The 12,580-nt window shown below is 46.4% G+C and overlaps 1 protein-coding gene across 1 annotated transcript in view; it reads right to left on the bottom strand.

The window, feature by feature from the left end:
* LOC136587226 (macrophage mannose receptor 1-like) overlaps window positions 1–12,580 on the bottom strand; it is a 353,431-nt gene that overhangs the window by 259,087 nt on the left and 81,764 nt on the right. The gene's annotated exons all lie outside the window — the stretch shown is intronic.

Below are 12,580 nucleotides of genomic sequence, written 5' to 3'. Positions count from 1 at the left end.
ACATGGAAAATTACTTGTCATATAAACATCAACCTTACACAGGTATCTACTGCCCTGACGAGATAATTCGCAACAAAGGCATATTATACCAATTCAGGGTACTGCAGCCGCAGTATGTCCACTCCCGGAATGGACCTAACTGGCCTCGGGGGTGCATGCTTGTAATTCCATACCTGTATAACAACTTGTGAGGAAATCCGGGGGCGGTAAAGACGGGGTGGGGTGAGGGTATGGGGGGGGGAATATAGGATATCAGCATTGACTACTGGGATAGTATGTCTAGGTGCCTCAGATCACGCCAGGGGTGCCACGTTGTAATGAATTTCTCTTGTGTATTATTTTGCCAGCTAGCGAGCTCTTCTAAGTTATAAATCCAATCTACCTTCTCCTTCCAATGCGAGAGAAGGGGAGGAGTCTCGTCCCTCCAATGCAATGGAATCAGGGCTTTAGCTGCATCGATCAGTTGGGCTACCAACCTGTCTCTCAGCGGATGGAACGTCTGGGACAGTCTCCATAGAAAGATCATCTCAGGCGTTAAAACAAAATTTTGTTTAATCTTACCCAGCACCACGCCCACTCCCCTCCAGAAGGTCTCAAGTTTCACGCATGACCACCATATATGCAGATAGGAGCCAACCTCCACTCCACATCTCCAACATCTGTCATGTGATGCCAGCTTGTATGCATGCAACCATTGTGGGGTTTTATACCAGCGTACCAGTAATTTGTAGTGAGATTCCTGGGCGAGGATGCAAGGAGAGAGGCCATAAGCGGAGGCCAGGATTGACTTAGTGTCCGCTGATGTTAGCCGGATACCCAATTCCCTTTCCCAGGAGGTCAAGGATGCGGGTTTATTTATCACCTGAGGGACTATAAATTGGCCTCTAAGCCGCGTATTTCTATGCGCCCTGGGGTCAGGATCTATTAAGGAGCGTTCAAATGGAGTTTTGGGCCTGGTGGATCTATTGGTTCCAAGGAAATCTTCAAAGACTTTTGTCACTGAGGCTCTCACCAGGAATGAAGGGCTCCAGTCCGGTAGGAGTGTTTGGATAATTTCTGCCGCCGGCTTATGAGCCATCCCTTGGAGATCACCCACTGTAAAAGGGTTACATTTTTTCCAAATGGAGGAAGAAACTGGATCTCCTTGCAGAGTCAGATATCTAGGTAATAAATTTAGTGGGGCCATCAGAGATGGTCCCGGAGTCAAACTCTCCCTTGCTTTATCTACTACTTCGCAAGGGCCTTTCAGCAGTAGAGAAAAATCTTTTGCACAGTATCTTTTCCTCTCCGGGAACCACAAGTCACCCAGTGAACCGCTCTTAGAGTGGGCCAGTGCTAGTTTTGGCAGAAGCTTGTCTCCTAAGGGGCGTGTCAAATCCATCCAGTAATTTAACTGGGCCGCCCGATAATAATCTAAAATATTTGGTAGACTTATGCCTCCCTCCGATTTCCTCCTGATCATTAGACTGTATGCTAGTCTAGGTCTTCTTTGCCTCCACATGTAGGCTGCAAATAACGTACGAAGCGACTTGAAAAAGCTCGAAGGAAGGTATATTGGCAACATCCTGATCTTGTATAGAATGATCGGTAATATGTATGATTTAAGTATGTTGCGTCTCCCGAACCAGGAGATGCTTGGCAAATCGTAATCCTTAACTAGTTTTTTTACCTTATCCAGTAGTGGGGCAAAATTGGTTGCAAATAAATCATCTAAGTTTTTTGGGATTTTAACTCCTACATAGTCCAGAGCTGTTTCCGACCACGCGAACAGTGAAGAGCTAGAGAGTCATTTGCTAAGTGCAGGCGGGATGGATACGTTCAAGACCGTGGACTTGTCGAAATTAATCTTGAAATTTGAAATCTCGCCGTATGCTTTCAGAATTTCGACCAGTCTACATAGTCCCTCCTCCGGGCACCATGGTCTCTTCTGAAGAGATTGTAACCCTGTAAATTCGCTGCCCGATCGCATTTTTTATCAAGACATGTTTCCGTTATTCTGACTATATCATAGTTTTCATCGGTCTGTCTTGCTTCAAGCTCACCCACTTTGCTGATCAGACTTCTTGCATTCGTGGTCATACAATTTATACAGTTTTTTTGTTCTTTAAATTAGTTTTGTTGCTAATGGTACTATTGGCTGTTCTGTCAGTTCTAACTGTACTAACCCCACCCCCTGCTCAACCCCCATTCCCATTACTTAGACCCAGGTCGCTATCGACACTGTCTATTCCCCTGTTTATCTTTTTGCCCTCTCCCCAGTCCCTTGTTTAAACACGCCTCCAGCCTACTAGTCATCTTCCCCAGCAGAGCTGCACCCTTCCCATTGAAATGCAGCCCGTCCCTTATGTTACAGCCTATAGCCGAGAGCAAAGTCAGCCCAGTTCTCAGGAACCTTAACCCCTCCTTCTTACATTTAAGTAAAAAAGGAAAAAATGAATAGGGGCTCACCTCAGCAGCAGTGCCTCCGGTATAGGGGAAAAAAATATCTGTTTCCCAGCAAGAGCTCCATCAGCAGATGGCCGTTGGCAATCGGCTAAACTTCATGAGAGGAACTGTAGATATGAAGGAGGGCTTCAACCATTAAATATAGTAACTTTATTGGTTAAAACGCATACATCCAACAGGTAAACGCTGAATGCGTTTCGGCCAGACAGTGGCCTTTGTCAACAGCTGTTGACAAAGGCCACTGTCTGGCCAAAACCCGTTCAGCATTTGCCTGTTAGATGTATGCGTTTATTTTTAATGGTTATTATTTTTAATGGTTGAAGCCCTCCTCCATATCTACGGTTCCTCCTTCTTACACTAACTCCAGAACCACTAAAGTCAGAAAAGTGCAGTTACCAGCAGCATTACTCCATTCCAAACCTTGTGGCAGGACTTAAATCATGCACCAGCCATCCAGGAAGCTGAACACGTTCCAAATATAGGATCCAATAATGTGTAAAGACGGCTGCCGTCTTTACACATTATTAACTCCAGAGCCACTTGTTTACCTCCCTAAGATCCTGTTGCCTTTCTAGTGTTGCCTTTCTTTAGGTGCAAGTAGTATCTCCGAGAAAACCACCCTGGAGGTTCTCGCCCTAAGCTTGGATCCTAGGTCCCTGAAATCATTTTTGTGGGCCCTCCATGGACCACTAATTTGTTCATTGGTGCCAACGTGCACCATGACTGCTGGATCCTCACCAGCCCCTCCCAGTAATCTGTAAATCCGATCCGCAATGTGTCGAAATCGAGCGCCAGGAAGACAACACACCGTTCGACGATCCCGGTCTTTATGGCAGATTGCCCTGTCTATCCCCTTTATAATTGAGTCCCCCACCACTAGGACCTGTCTAGTCTGTCCTGCGCTCCCTGTCACCATCTCACTGGAGCAGTCATCTCCCTGGCATTCAGAGAGCATGTCGTGCTGCAGCGGTGTTGGCTCTGTAATGGCTTCAGATGACTGTATATCGGCCGGGTATTCATGCCGGCAGATATACGGCATCTCTCTCTGCAGGGGGAGAAGGCTGGAAGAGCCAGGAGCTCTGAGCTCCCGCCCCCTCTCTGCCTCCTCTACACCCCCCCCCCCCCACATGAGTCTCCTACCCTCAGTCCCAGGGTTAGAAGTGATCCATCAGGAACGTGCTGGGGCCACCCTACCTGGGTATAACCTGGAGGATTATGGATTACTCTTTGGAATGTCCATCTTCCTAACATTAGGTAGGGCAATATGTTCCTAAGTGTTTATCTCAAGTTTCTGGGATGAAAGTGGAGATCATGCTAACCATGGGACTATGTGACATGATGAAACCATCGCAGAAGGAGGGATTTGTGTGAGAAGTAATAATATCATTTTACTCCTTCTTGTGCTATTCTGTGTCTTCCTGTATCGTGCAAGTTTAAATTTGTCTGGACATGGGGGGCGTGGCCAAGCAGCCGAGCTGACTGGCCGCATGTAAGAAGAGCTCCTGCTCTAACCGACCAGCCAACAATCCTGTATCTATCCTGAGGACTCCCAACCCCGATATAACGCCACCGGAGGAGAGGGGAGACCAGTCCACAAGAAAACAACCCCCGGCAGACAAATACGCAGCAGAAGTAGAGCCGAAGAAGAGACCTGAGAAGCTGAGGGCACCACCATCACAGAGCACGAGACACCAGTAAGCCGGCGGGCCCCAGACCCGGCGCTGTATATAGCAGAAAATGAGGAGCGGGAAGCCCGGACTACCGGTGGAGCCGCGGAGCACTGTAACACCTTCTCGGCACCCACAGTGAGAACGCTCTAAAGGCAGGCGCGTGGGGCCGCGACCGCCGCCGCCATCTTGTCGAGGAGACTGTCGGCCGGTGAGCGACTGCCCGGGCCTGTCGCACCCCTACCGACACAGAGAGAGAGAAGATTAGGCACCGAGCGAAGCATCCGTGGTACCGGCAGCCAAAGCGACGCCGTGACTGATACAGCCGCCATTTTGTGGACGGGGCCGACGGGCCTAGTGGAGAAAGGCCGCGTAGAGAGACCGCACAGAGACCCCTTTCCTGGAGGAGAAGTAAGAGAAGAGCGAGACACCTGGACAACCGGCGGCGCCGCGGAGCACTGCAACACCTACACAGCACCCGCAGTGAGAAAGCCCTGAGGGCGAACACGCGGAGCCGCAACCGCCGCCGCCATTTTGTAGAGAAGACCCGGTCAGCCAGCAACAATCCGGGCCCGGCGCACTCCTACCGACACAAAGAGAGAGGGGATCGGACACCGGGTGAAACATCCAAGGTACCGGCAGCCACAGCAACACTAGCGGTGGACCCACAGCGCCGCGACTGACACAACCGCCATCTTGTGGATGGAGCCGACGGACCTAGTGGTGAGGGGCCGAGAGGGAAAGACCGCGCAGAGACCCCCTTCCTGGAAGAGAAAAGCACCAGCAGCAACCAGTTAGGTGTACTGGGGGGGGGGGGGGGGGGGAGAGCAGCAGCCACCGCATCCTATATAAATAAGAAATTGGGAATAGAGCCCCTCTCCCCACCATACCTAGGTGAAAGGTCATAGAAGCAACCTCAGAATACCCCCAATAGAGGGGAAAAGAGGACGTAAAACCTGCAGAAGGCCTCCCCACGGGTGGCGGCAGAAGACCACCGCTAATAAAAGAGTAATAGCCAGAAGGGACCAGGGCGAACACCACATACAGAAGCCCTGCGCCGCATATTATTGAGAATCCAGCATTACAAACCATAGGCAAGCAACTGAATACGCCGCCAAACATCCCTGAAAGAGCAGCATGTGGCCTACCCGGCAAAGCGCTACAGCCGACAAATTAAAGGCGTTCGTCAGAAGTGAAAATCGCAAAGACCCAAGCTCCGATTCCATACCGCCGGCCCCGGGGGGCTCATCTCCTCCGACAAAGAACACCAATCCAAACCCAACAGAGGGGACAGTTCAAACCCTACAACAACTGTCCGAACAGTTACTGACGGCAATCCAAACATCCACGACTACCCTTACTAGTAAAATCGACGAAGTTGAAATGGATGTAAGCCTCCTTAGGCAAGACCTCCAAAATCTGAGAGAAAGAGTCACAACTACGGAAGATAGAATATCCACACTAGACGACGCCGTTTCCCCAATGTCAGCCGCAATAAGAGACCTTACACAAAAAGCTGACTACTGGAGACAAAAAGCGGACGACCTCGAAAATCATTCGCGATGCAACAATTTGCGCATAGTCGGCCTACCAGAACGAACCGAGGGACAGAGACCTGAATGATTTCTAGAGAAATGGCTCCGCGAACTCCTTCCCAATGCAGAACTATCGCAGGTTTTTGTTATTGAACGGGCTCACCGAGTGCCAATGAAGCCACCCATACCCGGGGCCCCACCCAGACCTCTACTAGCAAAATTACTCAACTCCCGTGACAGAGATATCATTCTGCGAGCTGCCAGAAAAGGAGGACCCCTACGTCATGACAACGCCACAGTATCTATTTTTCCGGACTTCTCGGCAGACCTCCAAAAGCAAAGAGCGTCATTTTTCAGTATTAAAAGGCAACTTCGAGATCTGCAGCTCCCGTACTCCATGGTGTACCCAGCACGACTGCGAGTGATCGACGGAGACCGCACCCGTTTCTTCACCTCACCATCCGAAGCAGAAGAATGGCTAACCACCAGACGACCACCAGAAAGACTGTAACGTATACAAAAACCTAACCGTTTCTTATCCTCCTTTAGGTGACGGGACTTCCATACTATATATAAAGGGCCCACCAAAACCGCTTAATTGTATCGCAAACCGCTAAACCAGAGATGAAACGCTCCCTCCAGGCCGCCCCCGGCGCAACACCCCCTCCACATTTACCCCTGCTCCCCCCCTTCTCCCCCCCTTCTCCCCCCCTCTCCTTCCTACCCCCCCCTCCCCCCTTCCTTTTTCCCGAAAGGGAGTCCACCTAACCAATACACAACATGATATGGTCGGCCCACATTACTGTTCTAACAATCCAACAAAACCACAAGTATAGCGAACGTTGAAGCTATGCTAAGTTGGTTACCCCGAGTAAAAATTAGCCACGAATACTAACACAGCGAGGAAGTATTCAGTATTCAAAACCTGTTCAGTTACAAGTTGTAAGAGTTATACGTTGGTAGCACACTACCGTAATGTTTCTAAATTGTGTGCATCAGATGCCTAATGTTTTTTCTGTAAATGTACTGAAGTGCGATTGCATAGCGGGTAATAAGGATGTAGTGAGGCGTGACGGGGGGTCTCCTAGTGGCCAGGACGACATAAACAATTCCATCCGGACTCAATTAAACCATCTTCGCCAATGGCTGAGATAACTTTTGTGTCTTGGAACGTCAGAGGCATGGGATCCCCCAGGAAGCGAACCACAATAAACTCCTTAATACGCTCCTGGCGACCACATGTATTATGGCTACAGGAGACCCACCTCATGCCCGAAACCTCTAAATGCCTGTCGAAGCCATGGGTCCAGTGGTCAGCACACACATATCACACATCATATTCCAGGGGGGTGTCTTTACTGATAGAAAGGTCTCTCAGATGGGAGGTAGAACAATTGAAAAGAGACCCGGAGGGCAGATTCATTTTCGTAAGAGCCAAAATAAACAATGATCCATATGTACTTCTATGCTACTACAATCCACCAACAACGTCAACAGCCCTTCTGGCGGAAGGCATACAATTTGCCTTATTTACACCAGATGCAACGACTATCTGTATGGGAGACATGAATATGGTCATGGACCCATTCCTGGACAGATTTGGGGGTGGTGCTCGGGGGGCGGGAGACGATGGCCCGACCCGCCTAGCCTCTATGATCTCGGTGACGGGATGGCTAGATCTATGGCGAACACTCCACCCTCACCAGCGGGAGTTTTCCTGCCATGCACCCCATAATCATGCATTGAGTCGAATAGACTACATATTTGGATCCCCCTTATTATTCCCCAAAATTGAATCCATAGAATTCCTCCCAAGAGGGGTCTCAGACCACTCACCAATCCGCATGGTTCTCAAAGACCCAGGCTCCCCTGCTATCAAGAAGCAACGAATACATCCGTTCTGGCTCTCGCTGCTTGGCCCAAATGACCGAATAGTAGACCGAATTCAAATATACTACGAGGCACACGAAGCAAACCCCGATAGGATGCTGGTATGGGAAGCCTTCAAGCCATACCTTAGAGGATGCTTTAAATCCTCAATCTCCTTCATTAAAAAAAACGCAGCTAAGGAAGGAGAACAGTTAGCGAAACAATGCCAACAACTAGAAAAGGAATTTATATCTGACCCCTCAAACGCTAAAAGAGACAAATTGGTCCAGGTAGGTAGAGAGTATCTGATACACTTAAAAGAGAAGGCCCAGAGGAAACTATTCTTCACCCGCCAGTCCTTCTTCGAATTAGGTAACCAGTCCAGTAAATTGCTAGCATATATGGCCCGACAAGAGACTACCTCCCCGGCTATACTAAGGATCAAATCAACTGAGGGCACAATAATTACAGACCCCAAAGCTATATTAGGAAGATTCCAACAATTCTACTATGACCTATACCAGTCCCAAACCAACTACACTCCAGCAGAGCTAGAGAAATACCTAACCAATATAACATTCCCAGTAATACAAGAAACACATAGATCCCTGTTAGATGCCCCCATTACAATAGAAGAGATAGAGGAGGCAATGGAGGGCATGGCAAAAAATAAGACCCCGGGTACAGACGGCATACCAGTAGAAGTTTATCTACAGTACAGAGAGGAAATAACACCACAGCTACTCTCACTATATGAGGATATATTTGAAAAAGGACACCTTCCAGAGTCGATGCTAGAGGCCAACATAGTCCTCATACTAAAGCCTGAAAAAAACCCAGAGGAGTGCAGGTCATATAGACCTATCTCCCTCCTAAACATGGACTATAAAATCCTTACCAAAGTGCTGGCTTCCAGGCTGAACCAAGCAATCAAAGACATCATACACCCGGACCAATCCGGTTTCATCCCGGGAATGTCCACGTCAGACAATATCAGAAGGACGCAGGTAATCATACAGGTGGGACGGAGGTGGAAAGTAAACTGGGCCCTGGCCTCACTGGATGCAGCCAAAGCATTTGGCTCAGTGGAATGGCCATACTTGATAAAGGCCCTGCGAAAATTTGGGTTCGGGGAGTCGTTCATCAGGTGGGTCTCTATCCTATATAGTGCACCGACGGCAAGAATAGTGGCAAATGGCCTGATCTCCGCCTCCTTCCCACTCTACAGGGGGACCCGACAGGGTTGCCCACTTTCCCCCCTCCTATTTGCGATTGCCATAGAACCCCTGGCCCTAAGAATCCGACAACACACATTATACAGGGGGATCAAGATCGGACCCAGAGAAGATAAGATAGGACTGTATGCAGATGACATAATACTTTACATGTCAGAACCCCAAAGCACCCTACCCCTGGCCATCTCCCAAATAGACGAATAGGGAATTTCTCAGGCCTACGTATCAATTGGCAGAAGTCTACCCTTATGCCGCTGAGGGAGGAGGAGTGGAGGACGGGAGAGGTGTGCCATAACCTGCAAATTGTCCCTCAATTCAAATACTTGGGGATCTATATTACTAGAGATCACACCCAGAGCTTTGATCTAAACATCGCACCCCTAATAACAACCCTGCAACTAAAACTAAAAGCCTGGAGTCCCCTGCCATTATCTGTAGCAGGTAGAATAAATCTTATTAAAATGATAATTCTCCCCAAATATCTATACCGGTTAGAACACACAGAAACAATTATAACACAAAAATTCTTCAAAAAAACTAACTCATTAATAACATCATTTATTTGGGGGAAATCCAGAGCCAAACTCCGCATGGAGACCCTACAAAAACCCAAAGAACTAGCAGGGATGGCATTACTGGACTTCAAAATATATTACCTGGCAGGGCAAGTCAGATACATACGCTGCTAGCTGTCGGGCTCTTCTCTCCCGAACTCCGAGCACCATCTAATGCACTTTCTTTCGGAGGCATCACTCTGGATCCTCCTGGAAAAACCAGGACTGTTGACGAAACAAATACTGCCCATTCACAGACTTGCAACAAGCGTCTTGAGGGCATGTAAGAAATTAACTAGGCGGGAAGGCACCCCCCTGGAAACCCCCCTATGGAATAACAGAGCGTTGCCGCACTTATTGAATCTACTAGACAGACAATTTTGGTCAAACCTGGGAATTACCACATTGGAACACCTATATATTGATGGAATACTAGTCTCCTTTGAGCAACTACAGCAAATATATCAGGTACCTAGAACAGGATTCTTTAGATACCTACAACTCGCATTGACAGCGCAATTCCCAGAACCCAGAAGACCCTTCTCCACATACCCATTAATAGGTATACTGCGCACACAGGGTCCCAGGGGCCTAATCTCGATGCTATATACCCATTTGCTATACTCTAAGACCCCCAATACACAAATGGTGGTGCTGGAAAGATGGAGAGATCTTACCCCAAAACTGACTAATGAGGACTGGGAGACCGCAATGGCTACGTACATCGGGGTCTCACCAGCTGCGAACAACAAACTAACCCAATTATATATTCTGCACCAATGTTATCTGACACCGACTAGACTCCATAAAATGAATAGATCAGTTACCAGTCAGTGTCACCGAAGTCGCGCAACAAACGCAAATTTTAACCACCTAATATGGGGATGGCCAATGGTATACACGTATTGGGAAGAGGTCACAGAGTTCCTAACCCAACTGATGGGAATACCAATACCACTGGATCCAGCGATGCGTCTGCTAGGGATCATAGATGAGGAACAATGGCAACACTATGATAAAATATTCCTTACTAAAGTATTATTTTACGCCCGCAAAGTCATAGCGCTACGATGGATGGACAAGCGCCCCCCGACAATTACAAAATGACAGAGTATTATCAATACTATCCTACCATACGAAAAAAATAGTCTACAAAAACAGGAAATATCCTGAAAAATTTGACAGGGTCTGGGGGATTTGGTGCGGGTCAACAAACACAAACTTCACACAAGAAATGTTTCAAAATTTATTAGGACGAACCACACCCAGGCTCGACAGGTAAAATAAGCAACAATGTCATTAACATTATAGATGCACGTACTGAGATATGCTGGGTAAATATAGAAAAAAAATGTAACGTATTTGGGTACCGAACACTAATACCAAAGAGCTCTCTGATGTATGCAAAGTTAAACTATCTGTTATTGTATGAAACGCTAAATAATACGTAAAATTTAACTTTTATTGATACAAACTAAAATATAATAAAACAGGCGTGATCAATCTTTGGTAAGTATCGTGCCTATAATGACCACTTGGCACCCTATATTTTAATATGCTCCTGGGTTAAAGTTGCGCTAACGTATATAAGTGACACTGTGAAGGCTAGCCGTACTATTGATAGTATCTAGGTGTGCAGTTCCAGTGTACCTATATCACCTACTTTAGATCTCACCCACCACTTATGGGATAAACCTTTCGTTATCTTAGTGTATATCCAATACACAGAAGAAAAAAAGGTAACTATAGATAGAACATGGGGTAACTTTCATAGACCGTATTACCCTTCTATTCCCTTAGTACCAACTAGAACCATTTTATTATATTATTATTCATCAAACACTCTGTCTCTTTAGCCTTATACACCCCAAAGATAGTCAATGGTGTATATTCTCTGATGAACGTAATATCACCATGTCTCTATGCTGGCAACTAAGCCACAATGGTGAAGGCCAAGGCAGAGTGTGCAGGTAGTTTATCCCCTATAGTGATAAGGTGATGAAGGGTCGTATATTTATATGACATTTATGACATATACGAAATCCATCACTACAAGTATATGTAATTAGATAGTGAGGTTTAGGTAGAGCAACCATCCAAGGTGTCAGTGCTGTGATGTACTACTGACAGTATGCATATATCATGCTGCTTGTAAGAGCTTCTACTTATTTTTATTTTTTCCAGTAGAGCGCTTAGTAGTTGTGATTCCAACAGTGGTAACCTAAGGTCATATCCGCATAGATAAGCAGATAGACTAAGTACATACAACTGTTAGTGAATCATAAAAAACTTAAAAGGAGGTATCATGCATGAGGCAGGGCTATACTATTGTTCAGGAGATCGGTCATTAGGCTAATTTGGGACTATGAATCAGCCCTGCCTCATGCATGATACCTCCTTTTAAGTTTTTTATGATTCACTAACAGTTGTATGTACTTAGTCTATCTGCTTATCTATGCGGATATGACCTTAGGTTACCACTGTTGGAATCACAACTACTAAGCGCTCTACTGGAAAAAATAAAAATAAGTAGAAGCTCTTACAAGCAGCATGATATATGCATACTGTCAGTAGTACATCACAGCACTGACACCTTGGATGGTTGCTCTACCTAAACCTCACTATCTAATTACATATACTTGTAGTGATGGATTTCGTATATGTCATAAATGTCATATAAATATACGACCCTTCATCACCTTATCACTATAGGGGATAAACTACCTGCACACTCTGCCTTGGCCTTCACCATTGTGGCTTAGTTGCCAGCATAGAGACATGGTGATATTACGTTCATCAGAGAATATACACCATTGACTATCTTTGGGGTGTATAAGGCTAAAGAGACAGAGTGTTTGGTGAATAATAATATAATAAAATGGTTCTAGTTGGTACTAAGGGAATAGAAGGGTAATACGGTCTATGAAAGTTACCCCATGTTCTATCTATAGTTACCTTTTTTTCTTCTGTGTATTGGATATACACTAAGATAACGAAAGGTTTATCCCATAAGTGGTGGGTGAGATCTAAAGTAGGTGATATAGGTACACTGGAACTGCACACCTAGATACTATCAATAGTACGGCTAGCCTTCACAGTGTCACTTATATACGTTAGCGCAACTTTAACCCAGGAGCATATTAAAATATAGGGTGCCAAGTGGTCATTATAGGCACGATACTTACCAAAGATTGATCACGCCTGTTTTATCATATTTTAGTTTGTATCAATAAAAGTTAAATTTTACGTATTATTTAGTGGTTCCCTCGGTGATA

Source organism: Eleutherodactylus coqui, chromosome 12, assembly GCF_035609145.1.
Source record: "Eleutherodactylus coqui strain aEleCoq1 chromosome 12, aEleCoq1.hap1, whole genome shotgun sequence".
In the NCBI taxonomy this organism is placed as follows: Eukaryota; Metazoa; Chordata; class Amphibia; order Anura; family Eleutherodactylidae; genus Eleutherodactylus; species Eleutherodactylus coqui.
Note: the sequence above shows the minus strand (reverse complement) of the source record. Positions and strands in the feature narration are given on the sequence as shown.